Raw genomic sequence first — 12,693 nt, forward strand, 5'->3', positions numbered from 1 at the left:
AATAATATCTTTTTCTTCTTCTTCTTCTTCTTTCTTCTTCTTCTTTCTTCTTCTTCTTTCTTCTTCTTCTTCTTCTTCTTCTTCTTCGTCTTCTTCTTCGTCTTCTTCTTCGTCTTCTTCTTCTTCTTCTTCTTCTTCTTCTTCTTCTTCTTCTTCTTCTTGGTCTTCTTGGTCTTCTTGGTCTTCTTGGTCTTCTTCCTCTACTTCTTCTTCGTCTTCTTGTTCTTCTTCTTCTTCGTCTTCTTGTTCTTATTGTTCTTCTTCTTCTTCTTCTTCTTCTTCTTCTTCTTCTTGTTCTTGTTGTTCTTCTTCTTCTGTTCTTGTTCTTCTTCTTCTTGTTCTTGTTCTTCTTGTTGTTCTTCTTGTTCTTGTTGTTCTGTTCTTGTTCTTGTTGTTCTTGTTGTTGTTCTTGTTGTTGTTGTTCTTCCTATTGTTGTTCTTCCTATTGCTCTTATTCCTATTCTTCTTCCTATTGTTGTTGTTGTTCTTCTTCTTGTTCTTCTTCTTGTTCTTCTTCTTGTTCTTCTTCTTGTTCTTCTTCTTCTTGTTCTTGTTCTTCTTCTGCTTCTTCTTGTCCTTCTTGTTCTTCTTCTGCTTCTTCTTGTCCTTCTTGTTCTTCTTCTTGTTCTTCTTGTTAACCTCCACCATCGAAGATCGGAGGTTACTGTTTTCACCGCTTTCTGTTTGTTTTTTTGTTTGTTTGTGAACAGTATTACAGAAAAACTCCTCGACGGATTACGATGAAACTTGGTGGGGTGATTAGGTATGGTCCAAGGATCATGCCATTTGATTTTGGACTTGGTCCAAAGTCCAATATGGCGCTATGGCGGCCATTTTGAAAAATATTTGAATTTTTGTTTTTGCATTTCTACGTGTTTTAAGTGATTTCCATCCAAAAAAAAAATAAATTTGTTCGAGAAAAAAAAAATTTGCAACTTTTTTTCAAAAAAATTTCGATTTTATTTGAAAAATATTTGAATTTTTTTTTTTTTTTGCATTTCTGCATGTTTTCAGTGATTTCCAACCCCCCCCCCAAAAAAAATTGTTAGAGAAAAAAACCCACAAATTTTGCAACTTTTTTTTCAAAAAAATTTCGATTTTATCTTTTTGGAATTTCTACATGCGCGTCGATCTAGTTTAGTTTATTCAATCGTGGTTCAGTAGAGTCTGATCCGTTTTGACCTACAATGAATAGGATATCAGGTTCACTTAAGTGACCCAGCAGTATTGGCGGCGGAGGTTTTGGACTCTTCCGAGTGCTCCCCCTCCAGTTCTTGTTCTTGTTCTTCTTCTTTTCTTCTTCTTCTTCTTGTTCTTCTTGTTCTTCTTCTTCTTCTTCTTCTTCTTGTTCTTCTTCTTCTTCTTGTTCTTCTTCTTCTTGTTCGTCTTCTTCTTCTTCTTCTTGTTCTTCTTATTCTTGTTCTTCTTATTCTTGTTCTTCTTATTCTTGTTCTTCTTACTCTTGTTCTTCTTACTCTTGTTCTTCTTATTCTTGTTCTTCTTATTCTTGTTCTTCTTATTCTTGTTCTTCTTCTTCTTCTTCTTCTTCTTGTCATCCTTCCTATTGTTGTTGTTCTTCATCCTATTGTTGTTGTTCTTCCTATTGTTCTTCTTCTTCCTATTAGTAGGGTGAATATACTGATTCTGGCTCACTTTTCCCCATGTAAATGAATGGGGGATTTTCAGCGATTCATTTTTTTTCCCTAAAAAGTAAACCCCCTTTTTATCCCAAGGTATATTTATTTGTCTCCCCTTTTAACCTCGGGACACTTTTTTTTCAAACAACCAATGCAATAAGATAAAGATTTGTTCAAGTAGTAAAGTAGGAATGTGATTTGTTAAAGGTGATTCTAAAGAAATATCTGAAACATCTAAGCCTCGGGACACTCTTTTTCAAATATCCAATGCATATTGTTTAGCGCACTCATTGAACCTATAAAGATTTGTTCATTCTCAAATTCCTTCAATAGTTTAATATTCTTTGCACAATAATCCCCATCTAAAATATTAAAAAAAAAAACATTTGAATCTTTATATTTTTTAAGATACCCCTTTTGTGCCATTACGAAATGATAAACTTCTCTTAATGCTCTTGTTTGACCACCTCCTGAGCCACATATCATTTTGAGATTATAGTAAATTGTTTTTTCATTGTTCAATTGATAACCATCAAAGTTTTCAGTCCATTCAAGGATATTTATTTTTTTTCTTTACATCCTCCAACTTACTGGTTTTTAAATTGATTCGCTTATTTGTTTTATTCACCTTTGTTTTAGTTATTTTTTCAATAAGACTTATTTGATATTTTTCACATTCATTATGTTTTCCATTAATATACCAACACTGAGTTTTTCTCCACTCTTTAGTTTGATTAATACTTGGTTTGACCATTTATATATTGTGAAAAAACGCGGCGGTAGCCCTTAAAAACCCCCAACCCATCTTCCCATCGTTAAAACACAATCTATTCTATACACTCCATCATACAATATCCGGATGGAACACAATCTATTCCATTATCGAAAATAAATCTCTTATCATCAAAGGCTCCTAATGCCTTTTTATTTACTTCTTCACTATATATATATGTTATGTTTATAACTTCTTATTGTATTCATTTTCCGATATTCTTCTTTCTTATTCATCAAACAATTATAATAATTTCTAAAAGTTATTGATTTCTTTATTACATATTTATTTATTCCCTTTCACCTCTTATCAATCTGATCACCATACTTATAAGCATATGCCTTTGCTCTCAATCCAATAAACTCACTCATTACTTTTCCACCCAACTCATCCTGAAACTTACCAATAACCTTTTCATTCTTTTTGGAAAATAACTCGCTCTTCTTACTAAAATTACTTGTATCATTTACTCCAATATTTTTCTTCATATCTTTATAAACATCATCAGTTTTTATATCTAGGATAAAACTATCAGTGTCCATATACAACAATGAAACATTTTCACCATACTCTTTCCTTTAAGCCATCATACAAATAATCATACATCAATATCTTTGATAAATCAAGAACTGCTGTTCCAATATAAATTCGTTTATCCATTATAATACTTTCCTTTTCCATATGAATTGCAGAAAAGTTCTCTGAAAAAACCTCTTCTCTCTTAAAACTTGGTTTATTTATCAATCTCGAAGCTTCTTTCCAAGATGTTGCAAATCTAATGTTTTGCCTGTTTCTAACATTCTCCATTGTCTTTCCAAAGACAGCATTATTCATCAATTTATAGAAATCCCCTTCAAATTTTACTTTTGTATTTGTTCTCATATCTGTATTGAATTTAATATACTTTTTCATCCAAGGACTTAGTTTAAATTTTAAAACTCTATGAATTTTAGCTACTCTCAATCCTTCTCTCAAAAACTGTTTTAAGCTTCTCTGATGCAAAACATATCCCTCTTTATCATAGAATGTTGTTAATAACTTTTCTGTTGATTTGCCTTGAATACTAAAACTTTTATGAAAATCACTTAACCATTCTTTCTTTGGGGTTTCTTTCTCACATGCAAAAGGAAGGTCTTTATGCTTATTATGAAAATCACTCGGGTACCTCAAGTCAACTTCAAAATAATAACCTTCTTCTTCCTCATTCAATTCCTCTTGAGAAGAAATAACAATATTCATCAAAGCCTTTTCATAATCCTTTTCTTCCACCCACTCTAATTTACCATAAGGCAGAGATTGAGACATTGCCCATCCATACAAATTATTTGCATCAAAATACATCAAATAATTACTATCTTTTTCACTATCATAATTTGGAAGATATTTATTATTTGCTTTAGCATATCTTTTTGAACATACTTGTGATATTCCACTTCTCTTAGACTTCTCAATCATCAAAAGCATATCTACATCACTGATTAAATCTATGTCTTGTTTTGTCATTTTCAACATTGCACTCCAAGCTAAACCAGGAGCTGTTAAATAGTGGGCAGGATCTAATCCATAACAATTTTTATTATGATAGAGTGATCTAAAAGCTTCAAACACATCAGCTTACAATAAAACATCTGTTTTTAGATACAAATCATGATATTCTCCAAGGTTCTTTATCTTAAATATTTTCCATATTTCTTGTGCGTGTTTATATTCCTTATCACTTATCTCTTCTTCATAAAGGTTATTATAGAAACTTTCTTTTGAAGGAAGTTGTGTTTCTTTACTCTCAGAAATGAATCCATATAATCAAAAGGATAAATTCCCTTACTTGTAAGAATTTTCTCTTTACTTTGAATTTCATTCCTTGTTTGAATTTCCTCCCTCGTTAGAATTCCCTCTTTAATCAGAATTTCATCTTTAATCAGAATTTCCTCTTTAGTTAGAATTTCATTCATTGTTTGAATTTTCTTTAGAAATAGAATTTCATCTTCAGTTAGAATTTCTTCATTAATTTCCTCATTAATTGGAATTTCCTCTTTACTTTGAATTCTCTCTTTAATCTGAATTTCCTCTTTAGTTAGAATTTCCTCTTTTGGAAAGAATGAATTAAGATTTGGAAAAGACCCCGTGGAGCTTAGATTTGATGCTAGGTAGGATTTGATGCTCCCATAAACTTGTAAGAATCTAGAAACCTAATACGAGTTAAAGGTTTTGTGAATATCATTTTTGTAAATGAAATATACTTTTGACTTGTGTTTGTTATGGCAGAAATATTCCCTGGTGTTTTTGAAAGTTCATTATAAATAGATGTGTATCATAGTTGGCGCTGTTGTGAAGAAAGACTGGAATAAAAGAAGGAAATTTATAATTAAGATTACAACAGGAATGAGCGGGACCTCTATATTTACCAGTAAGATGACAATGATCCCTAACTTTAGACTCCTCAATTTCCCCCTCACAAATATGACAGATATTGTTCTTTCTCAATTCTAATTTTTTTTCTTCGGTTAATTTCATCGGTTCATTTGTTTCTTTCATTAATTTAGTTAGTCTTATACAATCCTTTTCTAATAATTTTACAAACTCTTGTGAAGCTTTTTGTCCACTATAATGTTCAAGTTTATTATACTTTTATCCAACAGATTATTTGATATAATAACAGAAACCACAAGGAATATGTTTTTGATATTTATTTGTATATGATTATTTTGGATTAGGAGAAGCAGTATTTATCTTTTTTAGGATACATTTAAAATCAGCATATATCACAAATGGGTGCATGATAGATTTATTATGATCTTCAAAAGAAATCTTTTCACCAGGTTTAGGCATTGTAATTACAGCTGATTAATGATTACTACAATATTTTGAATGTTGTTCTCATCGTTCTTTTGTATGAAATGAATTAAGACATCACTTACAAGGATATATTTTGTTTGCTGTTCTGAATACCTGAGAAGAGATTAATCTTGATAAATTATTGATGTATGTATAATGTGAATTCTTTCCAACACTAAAATATAAAAGATCAATGTGTGTTTCTTCATTTTTAGAGTTGTTTGAAATTTTTAATATTTGAACTTTGTTTGTATCCATTAATCCATATACATTAATAGAAAGATTATTCTTTTTCTCAAATTTAGGAATATCTGTTGGTGGCATTGGGAATTTAAAATCTTTAATGTCCAAGGTATTCTCATATTTCATGTATTGTTTTACTCTTTCTGAATTACAACTTGGTGGAAGTAAGTGAGCAAGAACAGACCAGAGAAAACATTTATTATCATTGTTCTTAATATTAATAACTGCCTTCTTTAGTTTTATTTCTTTTGGTAATTCAATATAAGAAGAAGCTTTAAGAGGGTTTGATTTTAGAATGTGTATGTCTAAAAAGATGATTTTTTTTAAAATATGAAATCCACTTCCTACCACTGTATTATCAACATCCTCCTCTTGTCTTGATAGTTCTTCATAAACCCCACCATTCAAAAAATCTTGAAATGATGTTATAAAATGAAGATCTTTTCTCATATAAGGAGTTTGTTTGTTCTTCATCTTGTCTTTTCATATTCATTTTCACTCCCATATAAAACTTTAAAGTTTTCATTTCTTTTAATGTCTTTCTAATAACTTTTTCAACATCAGGTTTCACTATTTCAATTGATTCAGCTATTGATGATGGACCGGATTCTCCAAATTGAAAAATCCTTATTTTTATATGCCCTTTAAATGCCCCAGTAGTGTTTTCAACATAATAGTCTCCCTTTACTTTAAACTCATTTTTCTTGTGTTTTTGTGATTGAAGATGTCTATTATAACTACTCTTCAAAACATCCTTTGAGCAGATATCACAATGTTTTCTTTCCAACTCAAGAGGAGATATTTGATGAAATAGATTAAATGTGTGTTTGTTGGTTCGAAGGTGTTTTTTATGATGTTTATATTCGTGATTACAAACATCGCAGTACATTGTATTCACCATATTTATATAATAAAACTTTGCTTAAACTAAAATTTTCTTGATGAAAATTTCGTTTAATTTATAGGTGAATCTGTGCTTAAAACCATTTTATCCTCCAACTTTTTTCACTTAATAAATACAATGTTTCAATCAAACACTTCATTTGTAAAAGATACTGAGAAATATGTCAAGGATGTAAAATTGAACAAAAATAAATATAACAACTATTGGATAAAAACAATTATGGTGGATATGATGAGTTCTTCAATTTCCTTCAGTGGAAGGGCTTTTAGTATACTTGGTAGAACATCAATTAAAGTATCTCTAACAAAAGTTTCTCCTCTCCTTCTGGTAATATATTCGAAACTAGAAAAAGCAATGAAACAAGAAAAAGTATCAAAAAACAAAAACCTTATGGATGAAGCTTTAGAAAGAAAAGATAAGACCATCTGTAATATGCAAGGAGAAATTTGCATTTTTTTCAACAACCCTAACGATGTAAATCCTGAGGAAATAAAGGATGTTAATATATCAGGTGAAATGACATTTCATTCAATAGTAGTAAAGGATCATTTTAAAATTACCTTTAATATAAAAAATGTTGTAGTTGAATCTGGTAATGAAAAAAAGTATATAGATATCGATGGTAGTATTATTAAATATGAGTCAATATGCAACTGAAAGTATCGATGAATTTCCGTTTAAGTAAAGTTTTACTTTATAAATATGCTACACTTCCCTGATTCTCCATATGACAAATTTGAGAATTGTTCTGCGTGTGAAAGACGGGGATTAAACACAGAGTCAAAAGCCTATAAACAATATATATTCTGTGATTATCTTCTAATTCATGATAATAAAAAATGTAAAAAGGAAAATAATTCTTTTAGATTTACACCAAAAATGAATTACTTCAGAAGATTGATTAGAGAAATGAATGTAAAGTATGAGGGTGATAACACACCTTTCCTTACAAGGGAAGAAACTGAACGTATTAGCGAAATGGTCAGAGGATTGTTGTTGTATATTATTCATGGATGTGATTTTCAGAGAAATATCAACACAAGATATTGCATAAATAAAATAATGGATTATCTTGAAATTAAACCTGAACTTAGGATAAAATATAGAGTTTCTAAAAAAGCCAATAATAAATTAAATAACCTGTTTTCCAAATATATAAATGAATGATTTTTTTCCCCATTTGGGAAAATAAGATAAAATTTAACAATCATAAAAATCTTCCAAATTCATTAAGATGTCTCATAGTTGGTTCAAGCGGATGTGGAAAAACCTACTAACTTTTGAAGATGCTCCTGACTCCAAACTTTTTAGATTATGATAATTTAATAATTTTCACAAAGTCGAGTTTTCAACCAGAGTATCAACTACTCTCACAAGGTTTTAATGCTGGTTTTCAAAAAGAAGATATAATCGGTTTGTTTAAACTTCAAAAAAACCTAAATGATTATAGCATTGAAGATATAATTCAACTATTTTGTGATACACAGAGATGTTAAAAGAAATCAAAACCGATAACTTGTATTCTTAGTGATAATACGGATGATATACCGTCTCCCCAAGATTTGGATAAATCAAAAAAGAACCTCGTTATCTTTGATGATTGTGTTGATGAGAGAAACCAAACGGTAATGGACAGCTACTACACAAGAGGGAGACATTCTTCTTGTAATTGTATTTATCTTCGTCAATCGTACTTTCAACTTCCTCGTCGTTCCATCAGAAACAATGCTAATACTTTTATCTTATTCAAGTTAAATTCAAGAGATATAAATAATTTTTGGAGAGATAATTGTTCTACATTATGTAGTAAAAAGGAATTTGGGGATTACATGAAGCACACGACTGAAAAATATAAATATATTGTTGTGAAACAAGATGAGATATTCAGGGATATATTTTTGTTTTATAAACAATTACATATATAAATGACAACCATTATTATAAATCTTGTGGGTAAATCTGCTTCTGGAAAAAACTTTCATAAATCAAGGTTCTTGTGTGGTACAAATGAGAATATTGTAAATTTGCGAAAAAAAACAACCCGTGATACGCATTGTATCAACAGCAACGAGAGCAATATGACCTGGAGAAGTAAAAGGTGAAGATTATCACTATATTTCAGTGGAGGAACATATGCGATTGAGGAATGAAGCTCAAATATTTGAGGAGGTTTCTCTTGGTACAACAAAATATTCACATTGTAAGAGTGAGTTAACGAAACTAAAATCTGGTGGTCTTGGGATATTAGAAACTAATCCAGAAGGAACGAGACAAATTATTAAACATCTGAGCGGAGTGAAGATTTTATCATTCGGTTTTGATGTTGATGAAGAAACTCAACGCAAACGTATGAAAAGCAGAGATGCAAGTATTAGTGAAGAAGAAATTACAACTCGTATTAATGTTAATAAAGAATTTGCTGAAATATTTAAAGAAAAGGATTAATTTGAACACATCTACTTGGATGATGAAGAAAAGGAAAATTTCCCTGTTGATCTTTACAATTCATTAAATGATATTTTCCAATAAACAAATGGATGCGAAAGAAAGAGCAGGAAGATTTAAGGAACATCAAGAGTTGGTTTCAAAAGTTGCAAAACAACAGGAAGACATAAAGAAGAAACGCAGACAGAAACTAACGGGCGAAGAAGCATTTGAAAGAAAACAAGAGAAATTTTTTAAACCACTTTTAAAAACTTCCCAAGAAAAAATGAAAGATGTTTCCACAGTTCCCACAGTAGAATATACTCCTAAAAAACTTCAAATGTTAAAAGATTTTGATCAAATGACAGTGGAAGAATTCGAGCATTTAGGAGAATTAGAATATGATGATGAAGGTTTATTTCAACAACTGGAAGAGATTAATCGACCCCCTGATTATATTGTGAATGCTCTTCAAAACAATGAATATTCAGCGGATTCAAAAACCAAAGCAGGACTCATTCCAACAGAACAACCAGCAATATTTCATCTTGTTCAAGAAAAGGTAATGATGAATTCAGGTTCTTGGGTTCTGCTTAACCCCCTGTTAAACTAACTCTGAGATTAATGTTTCTTCTCACAAAAGATGGATGACAAGGTTCAACTGTGAGGGATGAATCAAAGTTTATTGATAAACCATTGGACATGAAAAATAATGATGATAGAGTATATATTGATCTGCTGAACACTCTTAATTATAGGGTTAGTATTTCTGGTAAAAGTAGAAAAAAATGAGAAGGAGAAACACATTATTCAGGCTTTAAGTATCCTTGGTTCAGGTATTAGTTTTCTTCCAAATGACCCATCGCAATTCGTTAATAGACTTTTTGTTGTTTGGTAGTAAGAAGGCTGGAAATAACAATTGTTTTAATGAGGCATCAGCCATTTTAGACCAGATGATGAACATGAAAATAATTAATAAATCTCAATATAAAGACATTTTATCTCATGAAATAAGATGAGAAGCACAATCCTGAGTTTTAATTTCACAACAAGCGACCACACATCTTCATTCCCATACCCACTACAACTTGACACAACAAAAGAATATGAGGCATCTTTATTGCCCATGGAAACTTTTAATACCTTATTTAATATAACTGATAAAAATGACAAGTTTAGTTATAATCCCGGAAGTGGATACAAAACGATAACAGTCTCACCCGGAGCATATGAGATTTCTCAAATATCTTCCGAAATTGCTCGTCTTATGAAAGAACAGGGTGATGAACCAAAAATATTGTTATAGACATTCAAAAACATACTTCAAAATCAACGATTAAAGTAAAAATAACTGCAAGGTTGATTTCACAATTGATAATTCATTTAGAGAGTTATTGGGTTTCTCCTCAAAAAAGATTGAAACTAATGGGACATTTTACAGTGATAATGTCATTCAAATATCCTCAGGAATAAACTCGGTATTAATTCACTGTGATTTGATTGATGGTGCTTATAATGATGGAATAAAAACAAATACAATATTTTCATTCAGTGCAGACTCAACCCCAATTGGTTATAAATTCAATATGGAACCCAAAAATTTGGTTTATCTCCCTGTGTCAGGAAAAAGCATACACAGAGTAAATTTTAGGATAACCGACCAAGATAATTGTATGATTCCTTTTAATGGGTAAGTTATATCCGTCAGAATTCACCAACGTGAAGTTTTCCAAGAAATAAATACGATGGTTATTGTGAGGAAACACGAGTTGGGAAAATTTTAAATAATTACAGGGGAAGGGATGTTCCTTTCCCCATACTTCATGGGTGAAGGTATGTATCTTGGTAGAGGATACTATAAACCTAAGAGACAAAGGGGTGTTGGACATCAATTTAGAGGAGATGGGATAATTGATACTCTAATAGGTATCGGTTCAACTATTCTTAAACATAAAGACCTAATTGGTTCAACTGCTTCTGCTGTGGGAAATGTAGCAGGTGATGTAAAGAGCATAAAAGATGCCCAGAAGGAATCTCATAAATTAAAAGCAATTACAAGAAATTAAGAAAGGCAAAACTCAGTTGTCCCCCCAAGAACGACAGAAAATAATTTGAATACTTGGATCAGGGTTTCAAAAGTTTTAACATCTTTTTTTCCAAAATAAATACAAGTATGGAAGCAATTGATAGTATCTATGATTTGGATGATACTATTATTATCTCAAACTCCATGAAAAAAGAAGATTACTTCAAGGTAAATGCAATAACTGGAACAGACTGGAATGCAAATGGTACAAAAAGTTTTGAAATAAATAATCAACAAAAACCGATTTGAATCTATCCGAAATTTTCTTGTTGTGTAAATTTAAATTCACTCAGGCTGGGAATAACACAAACGCTACACTCGTGAATGATTTCTTCTGGAAAATGTTTGATAGTGTGCGTTTGTACATTGGAACACAAGAAGTTGAAGCGGTTGATTATGTCTCTGCTGTATCTGAAATGATGAAATTTGCACTCTATATATTCAGTGATAGAATGGGAAAGGGGTCTGTCAAAGGCTTTATTCCTGATATGTCAATGGGAACAACCACAGACCCTGGATATACTCAAAGGAAAGGAGCGTATAATGATGATGCAAAAGCAGTTAATAGTTTTACTGTGGCAGTTCCTCTTCCAGGTATATTTGGATGTTGTGATCATGATAAAGTTCTGTGTGGTCTTAAAATTAGATTTCAACTCCAAAGGAATGATAATGAAAATAGATTGCTTTTTGGTGTTGGTAGTGATTTTGGTGAGCAGAATAAATTTGTCATTGATGAAATGAGTTGGTATATTTGTGAATATACTCCAAATCTTAAAACACAAGAGATGTTGAATGGAAGACTTAACTCGAAGAAACCACTCAGTGTATCATACCTCAAACAAAGATGTCAACACGTTAAACTCAACCAAACCACTTACACGTGGAATTTGGGTGTTCTGGAAGGAAAGCCACGATATCTGTGGATCATTTTAAAAAAGCCAGATGGTGATACTGCGACTGATGAGAATGATGCATTGAGTGATAATGCTAAGGTGAAACAAGTTCGCGTTTCTCTAGATGGAACATTTTATCTACGAGATAGATTGGAAATTAATTGGGAAAAAAATGATTTTGCTGAAGCATACAAGTCTTACCAAAAGGTGTGTGAAAGTAAATGGAAATAAAGAACCTATTTTGGATATAACAGCATTTAAAAGTTTGTATACAATCTATGCGTTTGACCTGAGCGCTCAAAAGGAAACTATAAAGTCTAATCGAGTGGATACTTCCCTATACATTGAAAGAGGAGAGAGTGAAGAAGTTGATACATATTGTTTGCTTTTGGAAGAAACAGAATTGCAGATTAATACAGATAATGGTGTTATGATGAGTCTCACATAATTTTTTGTTAAATAAATGAGTGGCAAAGTAACAACTGGGGTATATGTTTATCAAATCAATCTTCATAAACTATCATCTTGTGTTCAAAATCAAAAGCCTTGTACAATTAACGTTAATACAATTCAGAGAAAAGGAGCAGTAAGAATTGATGTTTTGCTCACAAGAGAACAGGTTAAATCTTCAACGATACTGGCTCACTTAAAATTAAAATGACAAAACCAATGTTGAAAAAATATTCAATGAGAGAGACGAGTGGAGGATTTCTCCCATTTCTAATTCCTTTATTTGCTGGTTTCAGTGCGGTTGGAGCATTGACGGGTGGTATTTCAACAGCGGTGAAAACTGCCAACAAGAGGAAGGCTCAACTCCATGCTCAAAAAGAATTGGAAAGACATAACAAAGAGTTGGAGAAATAAATTAGTGGAAGTGGTGTAATTGTAGATTTTGCTGA

At 31.3% G+C, this 12,693-nt stretch overlaps 1 protein-coding gene across 2 annotated transcripts in view; it reads left to right on the forward strand.

Annotated features, from left to right (window-relative positions):
• Positions 1 to 12,693, forward strand: part of LOC147018070 (structural maintenance of chromosomes protein 1A-like) — a 147,138-nt gene that overhangs the window by 71,807 nt on the left and 62,638 nt on the right. The gene's annotated exons all lie outside the window — the stretch shown is intronic.

This window comes from Eptatretus burgeri, chromosome 10 (assembly GCF_056783735.1).
Source record: "Eptatretus burgeri isolate ZD-2024b chromosome 10, Ebu_testis_v1, whole genome shotgun sequence".
In the NCBI taxonomy this organism is placed as follows: Eukaryota; Metazoa; Chordata; class Myxini; order Myxiniformes; family Myxinidae; genus Eptatretus; species Eptatretus burgeri.